The sequence below is a fragment of the Ochlerotatus camptorhynchus genome, unplaced genomic scaffold (assembly GCF_037179485.1).
Source record: "Ochlerotatus camptorhynchus isolate MF236.1 unplaced genomic scaffold, CSIRO-AGI_Acam_v1.1 ptg000111l, whole genome shotgun sequence".
In the NCBI taxonomy this organism is placed as follows: domain Eukaryota; kingdom Metazoa; phylum Arthropoda; class Insecta; order Diptera; family Culicidae; genus Ochlerotatus; species Ochlerotatus camptorhynchus.
The window spans coordinates 1073113-1099054 of NW_027040601.1; positions in this window are offsets into that span (position 1 = coordinate 1073113).

The following is a 25942-nucleotide window of genomic DNA, read 5'->3' on the forward strand; positions in this document are numbered from 1 at the left end:
AGAATTTCCCCACCATCAAATGAAAACGAAGATCTGCTGCATCACGACAATCATAAACCGTGAAGCCATCAAGTTCGCCAACTGGAATGCTTGCTCACTCAATAGCAAAAGCATCGAGTTCGTTAAGCTCCTCAACGAGCGTAATATAGACATCACTATCATCACCGAGACGCACTTGAAGCCCGAGCAGAACGTCTTCCTTCCACTTGGCCTGATCATCATCATCGCGACCCACTGCCAAACATCATCAAACACACCCGAAGGTGCGGGAACCAAATGCCAAACACCAAGCTTGGGACAACGACCGGCGCATTCGAAACGGCACCATCCTGAACGAGGACCTGCAAGAGAGGCATTACACCATCTTGACCTTGGCCGCTCCCACGCGGCTGAGTCGGTCCGGAGTTCACAACATCTCGCAACCTGAGGCCTACCAGAACCTGAGCTCGAACCACTATCCGGTGGTGGCCGAAGTAGGCTTCTCTGCTAACAGGTCACAAGTATCCCGGCGCAACTACCATCGCGTTACCTGGGACCAGTTCCAACGCTGCGTCGATACTGTTGTCGACTACGAGGAACATCCGGACGACCCCGAAGACGTAAACCGGTGCCTGAGTTCCATAGAGGAGGCAATATCCTGAGCCAGGGAACAACACGTGCCAGTCTCCAGACACCTCTGGAACCTTGATAGACCCACTAAGGGTAGTACCAACGCGATGAACTGATCACCTTGAACAACCCATTGCAACCGCCTAACAAAAACTATTCCAGGCAGGATGGTGGACCTCAGCAATGAGAACTTAAGCGGCAGGTTGCGTTCTCTTCCAGATTGTGCCAAGCCCTTTAGGAAACTAAAAAAAAAATATTTAAAAGTAAGCCAAGGCCTAGTCCAGCTCTTATGTCGTTTAATCAACCCAATGCACAGTGGGCAAAAACTTACAAAACCGTGGCTAAATTGAATGTCTCGGCATAATTTTTCACTTTACTTAACGTATATTGTTGGAAATTGATATTACTGGAAAAATATAATAACTGTAAGAAACGGCTAGCTCACCGGTACTCTTACCTGTCTCTAGGGCGGCTCATCCACTTATTCGGAGGACTCACAACCCAACACTAAAGCGAAGTGGACAACACAGTTTCCTAAGTCGACATGCATGGGCTCGTGTAGTTTCAAAAGAATAACATACAAAATAGATATCATTTTCTTAAATTTTATTGAGGGACATATCACACAAAGGGGATGGTACCGGTGCGGCCGATCTGCAACGTTGGCGCCCTTGGTTACATGCGGAGAGATAGGAAGGAGGGTTCTGTTTCATACCTGTTGCCCTGCAGGGGCTTGGAAGGAAGAGTAGAGCTGTTCGAGGTTAGGTGCTGTCCACGAAAATCGATCGCAGGATCCTCGGATGTTGGCTGCAGCTCTACCTTAGCCCACAGACGGATGGAAAACTCATCGGCATCAGTAACAATAAGCGGGGGCGAACCCTCCGGACCTCACTGTACTTCTGCCTCAGAAACGTCCGTTTCACCAAACCGAACGCGTGTGGCACAACGATAGTAAGGGGGTCTCGTTGGCCACTGGCTAGCCCGTCTCGTACGTTGGAGATCAGGATGATGGAAGGGTCTTCGTCGTGCTGTTGTACCGTTCTCCTGCACTTCTCACGCGGCCGGGATGTGGTTCTCCGTCCTCAAAAATCCTTGGGACACATGATCTTGGCCGGCGGAGCCGGAGGCGTGTCGTAGTCACGTGTTCACCCAACCTACGACGCGGGGATGCTTCTGTTCTGTCCTGCCGGATGCTCTAAACTTGACTGGCGTGGCTGGGAACGGGTTCAATGTTCCGGAATACGTGGGGTAGCCGCACTGTCTGACCACTGAGGAACCACGAGGATACTCAGAAGTCGTCCGTTCGTTCAAAAACCTGAAGCAGCTGGATTCTGAGGGTGGAACGTGGCTACCACGCAGCGGGTAAAAAGTGGCAACTGCTGGCCTTGTAACACGGCTGGTTCGATAACAGGAGAAACTCGCTGATCGTGTTGTTCACCGAGGTCACAAACGCGGCGGAATACACTCGCGGTCGGTCTCAAATACTTTTAATTTTCCGCACTCGGAGAGAAAAATACTCGATATTTTACACAGTTACTTCTTGACGTCTTCACTGGTCGGGCATCCAAAATGCACTGGCTGGTCTCCCTCTTTCCTTCCTCCTCTTTCCTTCCCCCTCTTTCCTTTCTCATTATCCATTATCTCGATCTCGATGCGGCGAAATCGCTTTTCGCCCGAAGCGGTGGATTAGCGATTATCCATATCCTCTCAAATTCGGCAATGATGAGGTAGAGATGCGAACAGTCCAGGCGTTAATAAATTTTAATAGGGATGTAAAATATAGTTGCGGAGCTTTGCCGTTTTCTTTGTTATTTACATAAGTGAACGATGGAACAAACTAAGAACACGTACTTTATATTCGTGTGTTTGTTTCATCGTTTTATTTTCTTTTGGTTGTTATATGTTGTCCTACACGCAAAGGTTCACAAATGTTTTTATTTTTGGTGCTGGTTGATAAGGATATTTATTTAGGTTTTAGTTCAGTTTGTGTTAAGTGTCCTTTCACCATTTTTTTTTGTATAGCCATGTGCGCCCTACAAATAGTTATTTTTTTTTATAATTTGGTGCCTCCTCGATTGTCACGCAAAGCCATCGAATTCACTCTAACTCGAGGAGATGCCAAATCCCATGATGGAAAAGACACATAACTCTTAACACAAATTTACAAAGCATTTCATTATTTTGTTTCCATTAATTAATCGTGATACTTTTATTGTTGTTTTAAATAATCCAATAATAATATTAAAACGAGCCGTGAGCAAAGCGTAACGACTGTAATCAAATAGTCTATATATAAGATGAATAAAAAAAACCAAGAAGAATATTAACATGCATGTGGACTTCGTAACTGGAATGACATGTTACCAGAGCAATTGGTAACATAACATTAAAAAATTGGGATTTGGTATTTTAAAACATTGATGGTATTTGATTTTTAAGGTTGTAGTCAGTGGGTGCAATACTTTAATTTTCCTTGAAAATTAAGGCTTGTTTGCACAACATATAAAAAATCAACGATTTGCTTTAGGGTTTTGAGTTATATTTTTTTTAAGCTGCTCTGTACCATGATTGTCACTATAAATCAATGGATATGCAAGGTAGTCTAGTTTCATGGGAGTATTGAGCAATAACCCATAACTTGATAACTTTACAAAAATATCACTGGGAAACGGAGAAAACACATATCGTATAAATAAATTAATATCATTATATTTTTCGCTGGCGCCGGTGGTGTAGTGGTAAGCGTGACTGCTTTCTCACCCCAATAGGTCTGGGTTCAGTCCCAATGATCTTTGAAATCGGCTCAGTTGTTCAAAAGTTATGAATTTTTGAAAAAAAAAATTATTTGAAGATATGATTATCTGGACCACTGCATGGAAATGGTCACCCTAATGACCACATAACGAAAATATGGGTGTAATATTTTGCGATAAAGAACAAAATAAGCAATTTTTACGAAATTCTGTGAACCACTATATCGTTTTGCTATGGAATGGCTTTTGTTTTTTTTTTTTTACCTTTATTAGAGAGATTTTTAGCCATAGGCTAGTTCATCTCTTAATATGGAATGGCTGAATAATTAAATATTTTGGTTAGATTATAAATATTGCCATTAAAGGGTGATACGGTCAAAATTTGGTCAAGGGAAAACGCGTGTAAATCGGTGAAATCGTTTATTTAAAAAATCAAATTAAATTTCTTTTTCAAGTTCAATTAGTATAAAATTCAGGAAAAATATTCAGTTAGGCTTCCGCTTTTCCAAATCCGAATTGCCGGGCCCTTACGCTTGACCCCTGCCATCAGATTTTGTACAGCCACCTTGTCCACCTTCTTCGCCGCAGAAAGCCAGTTTGCCTTGAACTGCTGCTCGCCCTTAGCAGTTTTTTTGGTCTTCTTTAGGTTCCGCTTGACAATAGCCCAGTATTTCTCAATTGGGCGGAGCTCTGGCGTGTTGGGAGGGTTCTTGTCCTTGGGAACCACCTGCACGTTGTTGGCGGCGTACCACTCCATGGCCTTTTTACCGTAATGGCAAGATGCCAAATCCGGCCAAAACAGTACGGAATAACCGTGTTTCTTCAGGAAAGGCAGCAGACGTGTATTCAAACACTCTTTCACGTTAATTTCTTGGTTGACAGTCCCGGAAGCTATGAAAATGCTGCTTTTCAAGCCACAGGTACAGATGGCTTGCCAAACCAGATATTTCTTTGCGAACTTTGACAGTTTCATGTGCTTGAAAACATCTGCTACCTTTCCCCTTCCTTTTGCCGTATAAAACTCCTGTCCCGGAAGCTGCTTGTAGTCGGCTTTGACGTAGGTTTCGTCGTCCATTACCACGCAGTCAAACTTCGTCAGCATCGTCGTGTACAGCCTCCGGGATCGCGCTTTGGCCGTCGTATTTTTTTTATCATCGCGATTTGGAGTCACTACCTTCTTGTAAGTCGATAGTCCGGCTCGTTTTTTGGCTCGATGCACGGTTGTAGACGATACACCCAGCTTATTTGCGGCATCTCGGAGAGAGAGGTTAGGGTTTCGCTTGAAACTACCGGCAACTCTCTTTGTCGTCTCAACGGCTTCCGGTTTTCGATTTCCCCCCGATCCAGACTTCCTGGCTGTCGACAAACGTTCCCCAAACACTTTAATTACATTTGTAACGGTTGATTTGGCAACTTTTAGCGATTTTGCCAACTTTGCGTGCGAGTAGCTCGGATTTTCGCGATGCGCGAGCAAAATTTTGATACGCTGCTCTTCTTGCTTGGACGGCATTTTGACAACTGAAGAGTGAATTCCAAAATCAAAATAGGAGCAACATTCTACACACACACACCTTCAAAATGAGGGGTGTTCAGGTTTTTTAAATGCAAAATTGAAAGAAATACGTCAAGTTGATATTGATTAAAATTTGACCGTATCACCCTTTATAAATTTGAATTTTAAGAACTATTGAAGATTTATAACGATTCGATTTTTGTTTTTTTGTATTCCCAAAATATATTACAAGGCTGCCATAAAAAAATGATCAATTCTAGAGAAATTTTAGACCAAAATTCCACCGATGGACATAAATAGCAATCTTGCTTTTATGATTTGGAGATTTTCGGAATAATGATAAGGTTCCTTTCGTGAAAATTTAGGATGTATGCATGTATTTCGTTTGTGTTTTAATATTAAAAGGACCACCCTAATTGAAAATAAGTTAACCACCCTGGTCAACAAACGTTTACCAAATACCATACATGGTTTTAAATGAAGCACAAGATGTTGGATCCCACTCATGACGTTTCATATATTTTAAAGTAATTTGGAATAAGCTGAAAAAAGTTCAAATTTTGTCCGCTTTCCGGCACCCTTGATGCTTGAGCCCAAATTTAGCATAAAGCCTTTTTTTTCAATACACATTTTGTATATAGTCCGCTTGTAAAATTCTGGATGACGATTTTCATTGGCACCCTAGCCTACACTCGTGATCGCTTTTTCGGCATCTCCAAGCATTCCTTTCGTATGAATTTTACAGTTTCGAGAAATTGAAGTGTATCTGCTACCCATTGGTTGGCCATAAAAGAGAGAAAAGTTTCCATTTTGCAACCGTATGCTGGCGATGGATGCGAACAAACGTACGTGGAAGGGATGTTTGTAAATTCGTGCATGGATGCAAGTACCCAGAAGAGCACAGAATCAAAGACAGCAAAGACAATCATGAAGAAAATTTAAAATTTATCTTCTCTGTAAACTTTTCTTTCTAGTTCATTTACTCAGCGAGGGTGTACTACGAGCCATCTTTGGTCTGAATTTCCTAGAAAACGGTGTTTCAATGCATGATTCAATCGAAACAAACGACGATGATGCTTTGGGAAACCTCGCCAGGAAAAGCTCCCATTCTAATTCACCGCCTTCCCATTCTCAACTCTAGAGGTGGGTGATCTGTTGAGCCTTGTGCTTCGAGAAGAAGATGTTCTCAAGCTCCAGCAGGGCCGAGTAAGTGCAAGCGTTGTTGGGTTCAGAATTTACGAAAACCGGGCTCACTCGCTTATGTCATTGGGTTTTTCGAAGAGCTGGAGGGTGGTGGCGGTGGCGAGATGTTTGTCTCGAAATCAAACGTCATTCCCATACATGGAGGATAACGACCGAGAGGGAGCAGCCAGAGGGAATGAGGTAGAGAGGTGGGACATCTAGTCAGGGATAAAGCAAACAAGTTGAGTGAAAGACGACCGGAAATGAACCGGAAAGTTGTGTAGCTGAAGGCCCCAAAGACACCACCCGACGGGGACGGAACTTGGTCGAGAAGAAAAGACAGCAGTTGTACTATTTCAAAGCAATTTCTGGATGCTTTGAGGGTAAATTTCAAATAGATGTAGCAGAGACTGTAAAAACGGCTAGATCGGAATTGATGATTTGTTGGCAGTTTGAGAATATTGGATTTTTAATGTTTGCATAGCGGGAAGAAGCTCAATGATAATAATGCCTATTTTCTGTGGCTTATAGATGATGATCAGTATTTTGCTAATCCAAATTTCACAACCTTAAGGGGTTACGCCTACCTGCAAGACCGAAAAAAAGCGAAAGTTTGGATTTTTTCTCTAAAACATATTGAAAATCGGTTTTCTGCCGTTTATTGAACACACATTAAATGGAACATTTATCAGTCGATGCTGTAAAAACGAGGTCCTGGTGCCCCGCACGGCTGCTCCCCGTGGACGATGTTCTAAAAAACGCTTTTTGCGGTGCCAACTGCGGTTTGTGATGTAATCATCTGAAATAAAAAAAAAAACCATGCCAAATCGTTAAGCATGTGTTAAACTAGTCCTTGACCGTTCGTTTTTTTTTTATTTTTTTTTGACAAAATGGCGGCATTGCAAAGTTGAAGTGCCGATTTTTGATCCTTAAAATTTGTCTTTGATCGGCTGTAAAAAATCGAAATTAAATGATAGACGAAATCCGAACGATCGTGGACTGCACAAAATAGTACTGAACAGAAATCAAAACGAATCGGACGAATCGAATGTATACATTTCGAGAAATTTTTGGCATCGTTTTTGAAAATATGATTCCAAGATAATCGCGTTTAAAGTTTCAAGTTGGGTTTTGTCCACTATAAGTGAAGATTTTTGTACGTCGCATAACGTTCACAATTTTCATCGGATCAACTTGATCTTTTGAGGAAATATTCTTGACTTTATATACTTTCGATTAGGACAATAAAAAAAATCGATTTTTTTAAAGTTTGCAGGTAGGCGTAACCCCTTAAAGTATTCTGAGATTTGGATTGGTCTATTTTTGCACACACATATGAATCAGTGTCATGAAGCAGGGAGCACAACTTCTCAAATTATCTTACATTAAAGCATTAATAGTTTTTAAAATTGTAAGGATGATTGATATGATATCTACATCAAATAATTTTAAATTTTGGATTGTCAATGTCATTTTACTTCAATTTATTTACATACTGTTTCAGGATTTATAAACACCACTTTACTATTTTTATGGAATTTAGTGTGCTGTGCTTTACAAAATTCAGTTCCTGAAGATTAAATTCAGGGAAGGGATTTAAACAATAGTTTAACACTCCGAACACGATGCCTCCGAAAAACGTGTAACGGCAAGTTTGCAATGGCACAACTTAGCCATTTCTTAATGAATTTCTAAAATTGTGGTACCTTTAGAATTCCTAGGGTTTCTTGATAATTTTGATTGCAAGAAACTTGAAAATAGAGTCGTCTACTTTTTTAAAAAGCGAAAAGAGTTGTTACACGTTTTTTTGAAAGGTGTGTTTTTAGGGTTTTGCAAGTGGCGCAAGATCTGTAACTAAGATTAATGGGCACAATGTTCACAATTAGCCAGAATACAGTAATGGTTCCTAGATATGGATCCTGGAGACAACGGAACGGTCCTCGAAAAATCTGGAACATCCGTAAAAATGGTCAATCCATGATTCTGATCCTAGAGCTCTGCGGTTTTTTTGAAAACATTAATAACTGTGATATAAACAAATATTTGGGGTCGTGACATAAACATGTACCTGGATGGCCATGGGATCGTCCCCCGCAAGATCCGGAACATCCGTAAAAGTGGACAATCCATGAAACTGATCCTAGAGATCCGTTTTTTTTTTTAACATTAAGATCTGTGATATAAGAATGAATTTGGGTCATGGACCCAGATGGCCATGGGACCGTCCTACAGAAGATCCGGAACATCCGTAAAAGTAATAAATCTACGATCCTGATCCTAGAGCTCCGCTTTTTTTTTATAAACATTAGGAACTGTGATGATAGAAAGAATTTGGGTTTGTGACATAAACATGAACCTGGATGTTCATAGGACCGTCCTCCGGAAGATCCGGAACATCCGTAAAAGTGATCAATCCATGAAACTGATCCTAGAGCTACGCGTTTTTTTAACATTAGGATCTGTGATATAAGAATGAATTTCAACGGCGCCGGTGGTGTAGTGGTAAGCGTGATTACCTCTCACCCCAGCAGGCCTGGGTTCAATACCAGTCGGCGCCGTCGGGATGTTCTGAGGCATAACATCTCTGATCACGCCTTCTTTTGGATGGGAAGTAAAGCCGTTGGTCCCCGGTTCATGAGTTGATGGGTCGATAGGTAGGGTCCAGGTGTGGGAGCTGCCTTCCTGGCACGTCGGTAGCATTGGTGCTCAGCACGGAAAACAAGATCGACGGAAAAAACAAACCGAAGGAAAAAAAAATAAGAATGAATTTTGGTCATGGACCAAGATGGCCATCGGACCGTCCAGCGGAAGATCCGGAACATCCGTAAAAGTGGTAAATCCATGATCCTGATCCTAGAGCTCCGTGGTTTTCTTGAAAACATTAAGAACTGAGATGATAGAATGAATTTGGGTTCGTGATCTAAACATGGACCTTGATGGCCATGAGACCGTGCTCTGGAAGATCCGGAACATCCATGAAAGTGGAAAATTCACGAAACTGATCCTAGAGCTCCGTGGTTTTCTTTAAAACGTTAGGAAATGTGATATTAGAATGGTTTTGGGATCGTGACAGGACCCAGATTGCCATAGGAACGTCCTCCGGAAGATCCGAAAATTCCGTAAAATTGGTCAATGTATGGAACTGATCCTAGAGCTCCACGGTTTTTTCGAAAACACTTGGAACTGTCATATATAAATTAATTTGCTGTCGTGACATAAACATGTACCCAGAAGGCCATGGGACCGTCGTCCGCAAGATCTAGAACATCTTTAAAAATGGTCCATCCTCAAAACTGATCCTAGAGTTCTACGGTTTTTTCGAAAGCATGTGGAACTGCGATATAAGAAATATTTTGGGGTCATGACATAAATATGGACCCAAATGGCCATGGGGCCATCCTCTGGTAAGTCCAGAACATCCGTAAAAGAGGTTAACCAATGAAACTGATCCTAGAGCTTCGCAGTTTTTTTTTTCCAAAAAGATTAGGAACTGTGATATAAGAATGGGTTCATATTCGCGATTCGGCAGGTTCTGCAGAAATGCCACAAATACAACTTGCTTACACATCACTTGTTCATCGATTTCAAATCCACATACGACACAATCGATCGTGATCAGCTATGGCAGATTATGCACGAGTACGGATTTCCAGATAAACTGACGCGATTGGTCAAGGCAACGATGGATCGAGTGATGTACGTTGTTCGAGTATCGGGGACACTCTCGAGTCCCTTTGAATCTCGAAGGGGGCTACGGCAAGGTGATGGACTTCCGTGTCTGTTATTCAAAATTGCGTTAGAATGTGTGATCAGAAAAGCATGTTTGGGTCCATGTTTATGTCACGATCCCAAAATCATTCTAATATCACAGTTCCCAATGTTTTCAAAAAAACCACGGAGCTCTAGGATCAGTTTCGTTAATTTTCCACTTTCACGAATGTTCCGGATCTTTCGGAGGACGGTCCCATGGACATCCAGGTTCATGTTTATGTAACAAGCCTAAATTCTTTCTATCATCACAGTTCTTAATGTTTTCAAGAAAACCATGGAGCTCTAGGATCATTTTCATTGATTGACCACTTTCACGGATGTTCCGGATCTTCCGGAGGATGGTCCTATGGACATCCAGGTTCATGTTTATGTCACAGCCCCAAATTCTTTCTATCATCACAGTTCTTAATGTTTAGAAAAAAAACGCTTAGCTCTAGGATCAGGAGAGTGGATTTACCACTTTTACGGATGTTCCGGATCTTCCGGAGGACGGTCTCATGGTCATCAAGGTCCATGACCCAAATTTATTCTTATATCACAGATCCTAATGTTAAAAAAACGCGTAGCTCTAGGATCAGTTTCATGGATTGTCCACTTTTACGGATGTTCCGGATCTTCCGGAGGACGGTCCCATGGCCATCCAGGTACATGTTTATGTCACGACCCCAAATATTTGTTTATATCACAGTTCCTAATGTTTAAAAAAAAACGCAGAGCTCTAGGATCAGGATCATGGATTGACCATTTTTACGGATGTTCCGAATTTTTCGAGGACCGTTCCGTTGTCTACAGGATTCATATATAGGAGCCATGACTGTATTCTGGCTAATTGTGAACATTTGTGCCCATTAATCTAAATTACAGATCTTGCGCCACTTGCAAAACCCTACAAACACACCTTTCAAAAAAAAACGTGTAACAACTCTTTTCGCTTTTTAAAAAAGTAGGCGACTCTATTTTCAAGTTTTTTGCAATCAAAATCATCTAGAAACCCTAGGAATTCCAAAGGTACCACCATTTTTGAAATTCATTAAGAAATGGCTAAGTTGTGCCATTTCAAACTTGCCGTTACACGTTTTTCGGAGGCATCGTAGTCGGCGTAAAGTTTTTACCCACCGTATTCGGAGTGTTAATGATATATGGGTCTCTGTTAATCTACGTTGAAAGACGGAGGTGATTTTGGTGTAAACATGTTGTTTCTGGAGGCGGTAAAATTTACGAAACATTGCCAATTGTGACAAGAAGTTCATGTAGTTTCCTTGTTCATCTGGCGCTGGTACATATTTTGTGGAGATTTATTAAAGTCAGCATGGTAGTCAATTTTGCAAAACAAATGTATGATATCATATCTCTTAAACAATTAATAACAATTTAATTTGACATTTGGCTGAAAAGCGATATTGCGCAAAGATGTAGCTTAGAAAATTTCCCGTATGAATGGTTATAGAAATTTCCGAAAAAGCAATATGGAAAATGAGTAGAAGACAATGAACAAAAAGCTTGGTTTTCGCATAGTAATTTCCATATAAATTTCGAATAGTTTGTGCCAAGTCATTTTCTTACCAAATTGGTTTAAATTTTGGGAGGCTAATCAGGACCTGAGTTGAAACCGTTTGAGCACTGTGGAGCGAAAATTTCAAATTTTGCATTAGTCTAATTCCCATACTAATTTGGAAGTACATGTAAAGGATTTTATAGCATTACAAGCCGCTTGGCTATCAGAAAAGATGCATATATTTGCATGTTTATATTTTCTCTTTATTTGCAACCAAATTTAATGCAACTTGTTCCAAAAAAATCACAAGAAAATCAAATAAAAATCAGGTGGTGTTTAAAATGCTGTACCTCCTAAACAACAGCAAAATCTGAAAAATTAAAACCGTGAACAAATAGAATTGAGACGACTTGGTGTGAGCTCCAAAAACCAAACCAACCAAATTGAACCGCCACCGAAGTTGCTCTAAAACTATATTATATTTTTCTCTATCCTCTGCAATACCCTCTAAAATTAAGCATTCCTATGTAAAATACATATTTCCAAAGTAACTGGATAGCGGGACCGGTTGTGTAGTGGTAAGTGTGATTACCTCTCACCCCAGCAGGCCTGGGGTCAATCCCAGTCAGCACCGCCGGGCATAACATATCCGATCACTGGAAATAAAGCCGCTGGTCCCCGGTTCACGAGTTGATGGATCGATAGGTAGGGTCCAGGCGTGGGAGATCCCGAGCAAAGTCCATCATCAAAATAACAGCAAATTGAAATCAAGTTTTGATATCAACATCAAACAGAAATCATAATTTGATTACAGTTTACGCACTTGACAAATTTGATACAAAATTTTGTTTTCATTTTGCTGTACATTTGCTCTTCAAAAATATGTTGTTGCGGGTTTTTTTTTCATTTCCTTAGCATAACATCAAATTGAATACTTGTTTTGCTATCAATAGGAAAAATCGATTTCAAATTTAGTTTTCTGTTTACTCTCACTGATAGCAGAAAAAGTTTTCAATGTGATGTTATGGGAAGATTTTTTCTGCTCTCAATTTTGATATTTTAACCGTTAAAACGGCCGAAACGACAGCAACCTGAGTAATCATTATCAACGAAATCAAACAGCAAATTTAGATTTCAATTTGATCACAGACTTTGCTCGGGATGCCTCCCTGGCGTCGGTAGCATTGATGCTTAGCACGGAAAACAAGATCGACGGAAAACAAATCAAGGAGAAAAAATGTAACTGGTCCTCTCAAATGGAATGTTCCCTCGTTAGCGCTGTATCCGTTCGCCGAAAATCAACGGTGATATTTACCAATGACAACAACGGTTTCACATTTCGACGCAACCAGTCAACCAAACCAAAAGAAGCCCCCTCCAAACAAGCCGCAGCGTCTGATACCGGTTCCGTTGATGTGCACGGTGGTGGTGGTGGTGGTGGTGGGCGATAATCAGTCGGCAATCGTCTTCGGCAAATGGCTTCTTCCGTTAATTAAGAAAGTTTGCGTTCTCTATTAACAATGATAGCGCGAGTACGGCCCACCTGAAAAACATATTCCCAAACGCGCTTTCTTCGAAGGCAACTCAACTTGAGGGGAAGGGTTGCTTCGGTTCTACTAAATCACCAAATTTGGAGCATGGAAGGAGGGGGTGTTGCTGAGTTTGGAGTACGTGCGTGAGTGAACACCATGAACATGTGTTTGTGTGTGTGTTTGTTGATTCAGGCTGTGTGGCTTATTTAGGAAGCAAAATTAGCAGCCCACAAGTTCGTTTGATTTGTTTCGATCGGTTTACATGAGGGGGCCTGAATTAATTTAACGAAGTGCTACGCGATTTTCGAGTGCTATCTAACGGACCGTGTCTTTGGGAAAAGGGTGTTTACCTATAGGGTATAGCTCGTAAAGGAAACTTACCGCAGTCATCGGTAGCACACTGACTGGCACGGAATAGGGTAAACAGGTATAATACGCCCCTCTTTAATGGAAATGCGGCGATATAACTTTACTATACAACATTTGCTCTACAATGCTTGGTGCATGATTTATAAATTTCCAAAGCAGGCGATGTCCGGGAATTCAAAAATGTCAACTCAAGTTTTCGGGAAAAATGGACATCCCAAATTTAAAAAATTAGTTTAGCCCACAAATTCCAAAGGATTCTGAGAACTCATTTTGTCCGATAATGAAATATGTGAAGAACGCAAAATTTTTCTTAGCATCTCTGAAACTCTATGACATTCCGGGAATTTTCCTGAAAATTTAGGAATTTTTCGCAACTTTCCACTAGTTTTCAGTAATTTTTGGAACATTCCTGGAGTTCCAGAATTTGTGGAGCTCATGAATCATTTTTTTTTAATATTCCCATGTTGTTAAAATGTTAATGAAACATTCGTAGAGTTCTCGGATCTTCCCTAAATTTCATGGACTTCTATGAAGCTCTCGAAACTCTCAACGCTTTGAAGTATTTCTGAAATGTCTAACTTCCCTGGACTTTCTGAAACTTTTTAATGTTCCCAGCAGAAGAAGCCAAAGCGAGAGAAAAACAAGCCGCATCCGTCAAACCGAGGGCTCGGAAGTTATACGACCAATTGCTGTACGTGATTATGGACGTTAAATTTGATTGCAAAACTCTTCCTGGTGATCAGTACTACACCGTTCGTGACTGTTCCCAGGTGAAACTTTTTGGGCCCTGACCCAATCATATTTGCGGAAACATGTGAAGGCAGTGGATTCCGTTACAAAGTTTGCGAAAGACTGGGAAAATGTATCCAAAATTGTTGGAAAGGCATCTGTGCTGAAGCTAATCAGTAGTGTGAGATCAAAAAAACGCTTCTTGGCTTACGACTGATCGGATCTCGGATTTTCTACGTTCAACTGTAAGAGAATACTATAGAGAACATGAAAGCGAAATAAAAATCGAATTTACGAGTTGCATTTCGTTTTTTTTAATCGTGCATAGACATTCTGGGACACCCTATTATATCTTAAGTAAAATTTGAAACAGCAAAGAAGGTTATCTTCCATTTCATTCCACTTAATTAATTTTTGATCCATGACAGATACGTATTTCGCCTACAATGTGCAGTCGGATTCGGATTTCGGACTGCACATTGTAGTCAAAATACGTATTTGTCATGGATAACAAAATTAATTAAGCTGCATTACATTTATGGAAACCTTTTTGGTTGTTTTATTTAAGCATTCCGCTAACAACCCAATTCCATTACATCATCATAATATCTAAAGGTTTAACACGAACAAATCTGGACACGTTAAAAACGCTGCCATTAAAACATTTTTTGAGTCATTGTTTTCAAAATTTGACTGGATCAAACTTACAGTGTACAGTATCACAGTACACGTTAATTTTAAAGTACCCAGTAATGGGTAAAAAAGACCCATTTTAAAGAAAAGTGGCTTAAATAATTCAATCAGTAAATTATTTACCCATTATTTATGGGAACGCGAACTCAAGAGCCTCATCAAAGCCAAGAAACGCGGATATTGGCGGCAATTCGTGGACGGATTATCGCGTGAAACGTCGATGAATACGCTTTGGAATGCGGCGCGAAGGATGCGAAACCGATCTTCAAACAACGAGAGCGAGGAGTACTCGGATTGTTGGATTCTGAAGTTCGCGCGAAAAGTATGTCCTGATTCCGTGCCGGCACAGATGATTCCTCGCGAAACGACGAAATCAGTAGACGAGATTAACCAGCCTTTTTCAATGCTGGAGCTCTCACTCGCGCTCCTTTCGTGTTGCAATTCGGCTCCGGGGGCTGATAGAATCAAGTTCGACTTGATGAAAAACCTCCCAGACGTCACTAAGAGGCGCATGTCGAACTTGTTTTGTCAGTTCTTGGAGCTCAATATTGTTCAGGATGATTGGAACAACGAAAGCGAGGAATGCTCGGATCAATGGATTCTTAAATTCGCGTGAAAAGTGTGTCCAGATTCTGGGCCGTCGCAGTTGATTCCTCGCGAAACCGCGAATTCGGTAGACGAAATCAGTCAGCCTTTTTCAATGGTCGAACTTTCACTCGCTCTCCTTTCGTGTGGCAATTCTGCCCAGGGATCTGATAGAATCAAGTTCAACTTGCTGAAAAACCTCCCAGACGTCGCTAAGAGGCGCATGTTGAACTTGTACAATCAGTTCTTGGAGCTCAATATTGTTCCCGACGATTGGAGACGAGTAAGGGTGATAGCCATTAAAAAGCCTGGGAAACCCGCGTCAGATCATAACTCGTATCGTCCCATCGCGATGTTATCGTGCATTCGAAAATTGTTTGAGAAAATGATCCTTTTTCGCCTCGACAAATGGGTTGAGACGAACCACCTACTCTCAGATACTCAATTTGGTTTCCGTAGAGGCAAGGGAACGAACGACTGTCTCGCGTTGCTTTCCACAGAAATTCAGCTGGGTTTTACTAAAAAAGAGCAAATGGCTTCTGTGTTCTTGGATATTAAGGGGGCTTTTGATTCAGTATCGGTTGAAGTCCTTTCAGACAAACTTGTGGCCTATCTCCATTAATTATTAACTTTTTGTACAATTTGCTGTCAGAGAAACATATGAGCTTTTCTCATGGAAACTCTACAACTTCACGATTTAGTTAAATTATACTTTTCTATAATTTCTACGTCAGAGAAATTGAAAATTGTCTAAGTGACAACTGCTCGTTGAGACAACTTGCAGATGATGGCGTAGTGTCTATCACAGGGCCAAAAGAGGTTGACCTGCAAGGACCCTTACAGGATACCTTGTACAATTTGTCTACTTGGGCTATTCAGCTAGGTATCGAATTCTCCACGGAGAAAACTGAGTTGGTCGTTTTTTCTAGGAAGCATAGCCCAGCACAACCGAAGCTTCAACTTTTGGGTAAACCGATCACTCATTCTATGTCTTTCAAATATCTCGGGGTCTGGTTCGATTCCAAATGCACCTGGAGATCCATTGAGTATCTGAGACGAAAATGCCAACTAAGGATCAATTTCCTTCGATCAATTACCGGAACGTGGTGGGGAGCCCATCCACAAGATCTTCTGACGTTGTACCGAACAACGATTTTATCGGTTTTAGAGTACGGTAGTTTTTGCTTCCAGTCGGCAGCTAAAACGCACATAATCAAGCTGGAACGGATCCAGTATCGTTGTCTTCGTATCGCGTTAGGATGCATGCACTCGACTCATACTATGAGTCTCGAAGTGCTGGCGGGCATGTTGCCACTATCCGTCCGTTTTTCAGAGTTATCTCTGAGGCTCCTCACCCGTTGCGAAGTAATGAACCCACTGGTGATCGAAAACTTTGAGAAGCTTCTGGAGCTAAATCCTCAAACCTGTTTTATGACTTTGTACTACCTATATTTAACACAGGATGTCAGCCCTTCAAGAAATATTCCCAATCGTGTAATCTTCTCCGATTTCGGCAATGCAGTGAATTTTGATTTATCTATGACGCAGGAAATCCGCGGAATTCCAGAGCATCATCGTCCTATGATTGCTCCGTCATTATACTCTGCAAAGCTTGGCCATGTTGATTCTGCAAGAACGTTTTTCACAAATGGATCTCTAATAGAGGAGTCCGCTGGTTTTGGTGTATTTAATGAATTTCATAGCGCCTCTCGAAAACTTGAAGCTCCTTGTTCTGTGTATGTGGCTGAAATGGCAGCAATTCACTACACTTTGGAAACTATTGCTTCCCTTCTTCCACACCACTACTTTATTTTTACGGATAGTCTCAGTTCTGTCGAGGCTATTCGCTCTTCTCGCTTTTCTCATGAAAATACGAGAGATTCTAAGTGCTTTATCTTTAAGATCTTTTGTCATCACCTTTGCATGGGTCCCATCTCATTGCTCGATTCCGGGCAATGAGAAGGCGGACTCACTTGCTAAGGTGGGCGCTAGGCAAGGCGATATTTACGATCGACAAATCGCCTACGATGAATTTTTCTTCAGTTATCGTCAACAGTCACTCGTCAGCTGGCAGAATAAATGGAGTGAAGGGAGTTTGGGACGATGGTTATATTCAGTCATTCCTAAGGTGTCGAAGAGTCCTTGGTTCAAATGGTTGGATGTGGGTCGAGACTTCATTCGTGTGATGTCTCGCCTCATGTCCAATCACTATTCGTTAAACTCTCACTTGTTCCGTGTTGGGCTGAGGGACAGCAATCTCTGTGAATGTGAACAAGGTTACCAAGACGCAGATCACATCATTTGGTCTTGTGCTGAGCATCGTGGAGTCAGATCTGAGCTGCACGATTCCCTTCGGACTCGAGGTATACAACCTAATGTTCCAGTTCGGGATGTTTTGGCTGGGCGTGATCTGGAGTTTATGAAACTCATATATGTTTACTTTAAGACTATTAACCTTAGATTGTAAGTTTGATTAACTTTGTGTTTAGTTTGTATTTTGTGTGTTTGTTTTTTTTTAGTTTTTATTTTGTTATAATTGTAAAATTATAGAGCTGATAACAAGTTGTATAGAAATACGTTCATGTTTTAGATATAGTGAAATCTCCTCCTCCCTTTCCCCATCCATACAATTGTAAATCTCCACTAAACTCGAGACGACCGCGAGTATTCGGTCCAATCCCTGTAAATCTAGATTTAAGATTTGGATTTAGTATGTATAACGAAAATGATAACTTGGATCTGTAAAGTTTATTCGATTGAGCCTGTAAAAATAAATCAATTCATAAAAAAAACTGATCAGCTGTACCAGCAACACGAGAATGTGACAGGACTACTCGACCAACAGTTCACCGTTGCTTTCTTTATCACCAAACAGCTACTTTTAACATGCACGCAGGACGTAGGTATGCTGCCGATCTCCCTGGAGCTCGCTGAGCTTAACAAAAATTGGTCACGAATGAGGCACGTAGGAACAAAAAAGAGACGTCTCGTCTCGAAATGTACCAGGCACCTACGATCTAATAGAAAGCGTGTCTCTATCACGCGGGATGGATGCCCAAGCAAAGTCCAGCATCAAAATGACAGCAAATTGAAATCGAGTTTTGAAATCAACATCAAACTGAAATCATAATTTAATTTCAGTTTACGCACTTACACTTAAGGATCCAAAGTTCCATGTCCGTTCTGTGCTGAAATTCTTATCATTTCCTTTCATTCCTCAGATCTTTTGGAAATTTCCTACCCCTCACCTTCCCTCTCCAACTGAAGAGTTTGGTAAAGAGAGATGATCAACTCGATTCATACCTTCGTCAAAGCTCGCTTTCTAATCTCTATAACTTGAAACGCTTCCATTGTGTGTTACATTCGCGTTAACATTGTGTCCGCTAAAAGTTATTTTTAATTCGTTTGACTGTAGTTTTTAATCGTTTTTTCAACGTTGACGTATTATCTGGACCTGCTTTCATCGCTCAATTATGGAGTTGATTTGTGAATTTGCTGTTTTGGACGATTCCGAAGGATTTAATTTTCAACCACATTCCTGTATTCGGGCTAACGCTATCATTTGTTGCTGTTCACTGAGTTTTGTTTTGTTCGCTGTAAGGATGGAGAAAAAACAATGCGGAGAATGCCAGTTGGAAATCAACGAAATCGAGCCGTTGCGCTGCGGCTTTTGTGAGGTTTACTTCCACATCAGCATGCAATGTTGTGGTTTCAACCTCAGTCGTGCGAGCAAAGACCTATTCTCGCAAGGCAAGGCTGTATTCGTTTGTTCAAATTGCCGGGATAAAATGAATGGCAGAAGTGTGAAACAGTATTTTACTGATGAGCTCGCACACGACACGACTCCGTCACCTGATGGCTTACCGGCTCAGGTTCAACAACTGTTCAACTTGGTGGAATCGCTGAGTGATAAAGTTGACAAGTGCATTTCCATGGATATTCCTGCTGAGCGACCATCGAATCGATCAAGGAAGGGAAATGCCTGGCCCAGACTTGGTGTTAAACGTCGTCGTGGTAATGAAGGTGGACCGATCTCCCCTCCAAAGTTCTGCCTCTACCTGTCCGGATTACACCCGTTAATAACTGCTGAGGACATTCAAAAAATTACTTCTCGCTGCTTGGAACACCTGCTGACGTCGTGCGTCTCGTTCCCAAGGAAGTGGATATGACGAAGCTGACTTTCATTTCCTTCAAAGTTGGCTTGGATCCATCGCTGAAAGAACTAGCTCTCGACGCTTCTACGTGGCCTGATGGGATATTATTCCTTGAATTCAACGACTACTCAAAAAACCAGTCTGGATCCAATGGCAATCCACTGACAAATACTTAAGGCTCTATCATGTGGACGGTGGAAACCCTAGGGTTAGCACCATTATCAATAATCATTCTTTGCGACATTCTGTGGACGGTGGAAACCCTAGGGTTTCCACCAGAGGTGAGTATCTGTACCATTCACCAAATATTCCCGCGCCAAATATTTCCATGTTGCAGAACACGACCCGTGACGCTAGTCGTTTATGGGTTTATTACCAAAACGTACGTGGACTGCGCACCAAGATCGACGACTTTTACTGCAACGTCCTGGAGTGCAATTTTAATCGAGACGGGGCTTAACGAGGCTATCAATTCGACGCAGCTTTTCGGAACCAACTACAATGTGTACCGTTGTGACCGAAGCCATATAAACAGCAGCAAATCTCGTTTCGGAGGGGTTCTAATTGCCGTACATCATCGTTTCATCAGTAGCAGTGTCGTTGCAACGAGCGGAGAAACGATAGAACAAGTGTGTGTATCGACGAGGATTGGATCCAAGCGACTTTGCTGTGTGCAATTTACGTTCCTCCAGACAAGAGCAAGGATCTCAGCGTTTTGAATGGGCATATTGAATCGATCCAAGAGCTTTGTAACAGTGGCTCTGACAGCGATTGCTTGCTGGTATGCGGTGACTACAATCAACCTGGGATATCCTGGAGTTGGGCTGATGGCGAGATTCGACCTGTGAACTCTGTTCCTTTACCAGTTGCTAGCTCATTCTTGATTGATGGCATGGATTTCCACAGCCTGCATCAGAGAAATCTCGAGCGCAACCACTTAGGACGCATCCTGGATTTGTTCTTTTGCCATACGGACTTTCCTGTGGAAATCTCGAGATCTGTTTCACCACTCTTGCCAGTTGATCTTCATGATCCGCCACTAGTCGTCTGCTTACCATCTCTAGTTGATGACGGTGCACTGCTGCTCAATGCGAGTGATGAGCTTGCGTTAGACTATAGCAAGATTGATTTCGATGTTCTAATGGACTTCCTTTCCGTCACTGACTGGGATCTTCTTTTCGATGGACTGAATGCTGATGAAATGGCTGAAACGTTGTATGCTGTGCTAAATAGTTGGATGGATACAAACGTACCGATTCGTCGGCCTGCTGTTTCTCCTGCGTGGAACACCGCATTGCTACGAAAACTAAAACGAAAAAGAAATGCTTCGCAACGTAGACTTCGGCAATACCGTTCCCTGGCAAATAAGCGTAGTTTTCACTTGGCGTGTAACGCGTACCGTAATCTAACTATGCAAACTAATTTAAGGCGAAACCCCAAGAGCTTTTGGAGCTATGTAAACTCGAAGAGGAAAAATTCAACAATGCCTGCAAGCGTTTTTTCAATGACGTTGAATCGTCGATAGGCGGGGAGAAACGTGAGCTTTTTGCTGCTCATTTTTCGTCGGTTTTTGCCGCAGAATCCATCACCTCGACTGAACTTGTCTCGGCTGTTTCGGATGTGCCTTCAAACCTTGTTGACATAAACACTAACTAATGCCGCCAAGAAAATGAAATGTACCTTCTCGCCTGGACCAGATGGCATTCCTTCTGCAGTGCATTGTCGTACCATTGGAGCGCTTGTTGAACCGCTTTGCAGAATCTTCAACAAATCTTTTGTAGAGTCGAAATTTCCTGCAATCTGGAAAGAGTCATTTATGGTTCCGGTACACAAGAAAGGAGATAAACGTGACGTTAAAAACTACAGAGGAATTACTAATCTCTCTGCAGATAATTGTGAGTGGTTTCATTCTTGAGCACACCAAATGCTATATCTCTAGTGACCAACATGGCTTCATGTCTGGACGATCGGTTACCACAAATCTTCTAGATTTTACCACAACATGTTTTGAGCAACTGGAAAATGGGGCACAAATAGACGTCATCTACACTGATCTAAAAGCAGCGTTTGATACGATCAACCATGACATTATGTTGGCAAAGCTATCCAAACTCGGTGCGTCGGACCGTTTGACTTCGTGGTTGTGCTCCTACTTGACTGACAGGTCTCTGCAAGTGAAACTCGATTCCAGTACTTCCTCGTATTTCACGAACTCGTCACCACAGGGTAGCAATCTTGGCCCGTTGCTGTTTGTGTTGTACATCAACGACGCACTTCTTCTACTTGGAGATGGCTGTAAGCTTGCGTATGCCGATGACCTAAAGCTGTACTTCGTGGTGCGGACTGCTGAGGATTGCATTCGTCTTCAATCGGTATTGGATCTGTTCGTTGATTGGTGTCGTCGGAATAAGCTTACCCTCAGCATTCCTAAATGTATGGTAATGTCGTATTACCGCATCAGGCAGCCGATTGTTTTTGACTATGCCATCAACGGTGTGGTTCTTCAAAGAACCGACCAGTTCAGCGATCTTGGTGTTCTACTGGACCATAAGTTGACGTTCAACCTCCACCGCTCTGCTCTGATCACAAAGGCGAATCGCCAGCTAGGTTTTATGTCGAAAATATCGAAGGACTTCATTGACCCACACTGCCTGAAAGCTCTCTATTGCTCACTTGTGCGACCAATCCTGGAAAATGCCTCCTTGGTCTGGTTTCCTCATCAGTTGACTTGGAGCTTGAGAATCGAAAGTGTTCAGCGCAAGTTTATCAGGATAGCATTACGTAATCTACCATGGCGTGATCCGCAAAATCTCCCGCCGTATTCTGATCGCTGCAATCTGCTGAGCTTGGATACTCTGGAATGCCGACGGAAAAATCAGCAAGCAGTTTTTGTTGCCAAGCTATTGAATGGTGAGGTCGACTGCTCGAGGCTTCTCTCGCTGTTGGATATCCGAGTACCACCGAGAACATTACGAAGTGGTACCCTTCTCCAACCGCGGTACCATCGAACGGCATTCGGTTACAACAAACCACTAGCAACTATGATGCGTACGTTTACGGCTGTCGAAGAATTATTCGAATTTGGGGAATCTTCATCTCGCTTTTTGGCACGATTAAAAACCCTTGAATTGTTTTAGCTTTAAGGTTGTTTTATGTAGACAATAGTCCGATGAATAAAATTAATTAATAATAATAAAATTAAATAATAATATATAATTTTCACACTGCCATACTCGAACGGAACTATCAACACTATACCTTCATCTCCTCATCTCTCGTTAAAAATGACCACTTTGAGAAGATTTTAGTAAAAATTTTCAAAAAATCAAGAAAATCAGTTTTTTTCTTCGATTTCTGAGAAAATTTACATAAAAACATATATTTTTTCTATCTCATCATGAAAAAATGGACTCTCAGCAAAACCGAAAGGTCGATGATTTGTGGCTTTTTGAGTCCAACTTTATGCCATGATGACTTTCAAAATATATGTGAACATGTGAATTTTCTTTGAAAAATTAAAAAAAAAAAGCTATTTTTTAGGTTGTTGATATTTTTTCCAATATTTTTAGAAAAATCAAAACGTAATTATTTTTTCCGGAGCGGTAAACTTCCCCTAAAGTCTGTTATTTAACGATTAACAACTATTGAAATTTTGTTAATTCTGGATTAGTGGAAATTCAAAGGCGGTAATTTTCTCCGGTGGAGCGTTTTATACACTCCTATCTCTTCATGGGAAAGGGCATTTTCGAGAAGTGGCTTTTAGTTTGGAAAGCAAATTTTGTCTTCATTAAGCCGAAACCGGTACGTGCAGCTGAGTTGATCCTGGGGGAAAACTTTTCGACAGGTATTTAACGTTGTAGCACAGCCGGGTGGGAAGACTTTTAACTATATACGAAACTGTTCTTGCCATGGCTTCAATTACACCGGGAATTATAAAAGCAAACACCAACAACGAACGGGAGCAGACGAAAATGACTAAATTCTGGCTAGTTTCGGGAATAGTTTCCGACGCAAGGTACGACTGATCCCAGGTGAGGATTAAGGACTGTGTGATGTAAACGGTTTAATCGTTGTGAAAATATTTTTAATACCTGTGAATCAAAACTTTTCTCTTTGTGGAAAGAAGTTGTTCCTTCAATACAAAAGCGCTCTGGTTCGGTCCGGTGGGTTGAGTGAGCAGAAAAGGTAACATCTAAAGGAAGGTTTCTATGGCTGTTTACATCTCATCTGGAGCTTTTCGCCTGCCCTTCACGTAAGTGTTTCCTTAAGCCTATTTCAGTAGCAACAAAAAATGTACCTGTAAGGGAACCGAACCCATTATATCCACGATGAGCAGTAGCTGCATAAGTTTCCTAAAACACATCAAAAGCGTACCAACAAACTTGCAAAGCTACCACTAGTCGGGAAAATCTTAATTTTCCACCTAATCTCCTCACATTACCCACATTCAAATGAAATGTGTTGCACTAAAGTCCGTGAGCTTTACTCAAATATATATCCCCAGCCCACCCAGGCACGACTTTCATGCTGCAGCGTGGTAATCCCGAGGAAATATAAAAAAAGAAAACTTTTCCGTTTCCATTTCCCCACCGGTCGTCGGTCGTCGTTTCACGATTTGGTGGTTTTTAAAATTTTCCACTAAATCAACCCACGTCCCCCAGTCATACCCTTCCATGCGGGGACGGCAACTGAGCAGTAAGTCAAGAAATCGCACCAACGATTGCTAGAGCTTCTCGATTTCCCTCAACTTGAACGCAACGCGTCACGAGTCCCAAATTTGAAACTCCAACGGCATTTGTTGGCTATGCAAAACCATCTACGTTCAGGCTGCGGTGCTGACTGACTGGTCGTCATGGACATGGATGGGGGATGGGAAAAGTTTTTGCCCGAAAAACGGCAAACGGAAATCTGACCGAGTTTCCAGAGCTCGTTTTTAACATCTCGCACTTTGAGACACGGCTGCTCCTGTTGGTGCTGCTGGTGCTCGTTGCTGTAACGGAAAAGTTGTGGCAGCCGAAGAAATGAGCTAAAATTTACTCTAATTCAGAATAATAAACCGGCAATTTATCATCGAGCGTTCTGCCCGGGGAACGAGAAAGCGAACCGTTCTTTAGGTGATGCGCTACGGCTTGGATTCTTATTACAGCTGTTTTTTTTTTTGTTTTATCCACCCATCGCTTTTATTCGGGTGCCATTAGGCATAAATACGATAGGCATAATGGATGGTTGGTATTATGGACGTTAGGCATAATAGACGATAAGTATAATCCGTATTGAAAATATTTTTCTTAAATTTTCCATTTTTTTTCCTCTAATGAGCTGTTTTATGCAAACAATCTTCTTTGTATATTAAGGGAGTAGGCTGTGCATGTGTTCGAACCTGACGTTTTTTTTTTCGTGGAGTTTTTTTTATTATCTATAATCGGTCTGATCGTGCCATAACCAGACTAGGAGGCAATTTATAGTTCCTCATTCTAGGTCCCTATTATTTGCCGCTGAGAAGCTGTTCCGAAGGCAAGTAGAACATCCACGAGGCGTCCTATCATTATTTCCATCATTCATTGAGTCGCAACGTTGAACCTGTCTATTGGCCACGAAAAGGCTTGCAAATGCACTTCAAAAATCTACTACATACATCCGAACATTTGTTTATCTCAAATCGATCTTCGTCAAGCTTCGTCTACAATTTGGACTTCGACATCAATACATGTCAGGTAGCCTTCAGGTTTAATTGGCTAAACTTGGTGAGTTCGTTCCATTTTGTAAACTTTTATCTTTTCAAACCAGTAACGTTGAGAGATCACCTTTTTGTGGTGCGTTACTGGTATAAGATCTACCACCGAAGTCGTGACAACTTCAAACCAGTTAACGGCGCCGGTAGTGTAGTGGTAAGCGTGATTACCTCTCACCCCAGCAGGCCTGGGTTCAATCCCAGTCGGCACCGCCGGGATGTTCTGAGGCATAACATCTCTGATCACGCCTTCCTTCGGATGGGAAGTAAAGCCGTTGGTCCCCGGTTCATGAGTTGATGGGTCGATAAGTAGGGTCCAGGTGTGGGAGCTGCCTTCCTGGCACGTCGGTAGCATTGGTGCTCAGCACGGAAAACAAGATCGACGGAAAAAACAAACCAAAGGAAAAAAAAAAAACTTCAAACTAGGGAATCAGGATTTTCCAGTAATCAAAGGATCACATTTTAGTTCTTGTTACTTCTAATGACTTGATAATAGTGACAAGACTCGGGTAGTGACCAACGCGCCGTTTCGTTTGTCCTTTTGTCTTTCTCGTTTTCCGTTCCCTCTTCTCTTTTCAGAAAGCGAGTAATGGCGCTATAGCCATAAGTCATAAAAGGCTAGGATAAGAGTTAGTGCTCATGCCCCAACCATCAGAAGAAAATGGAGCATCACTTAACTAGACCTGTGCACCGATCAAAATATTTTCGGCGGCAGCGTGATATGTTATTTTCTGCCGGTGGCGGCGGTGTGGCGGCGTCACGCCGTTTGCTTTCGGCGGCGGCGGTGTGGCGGCGTATGTCAGCGTGAGTTAATTCCAACTGATTT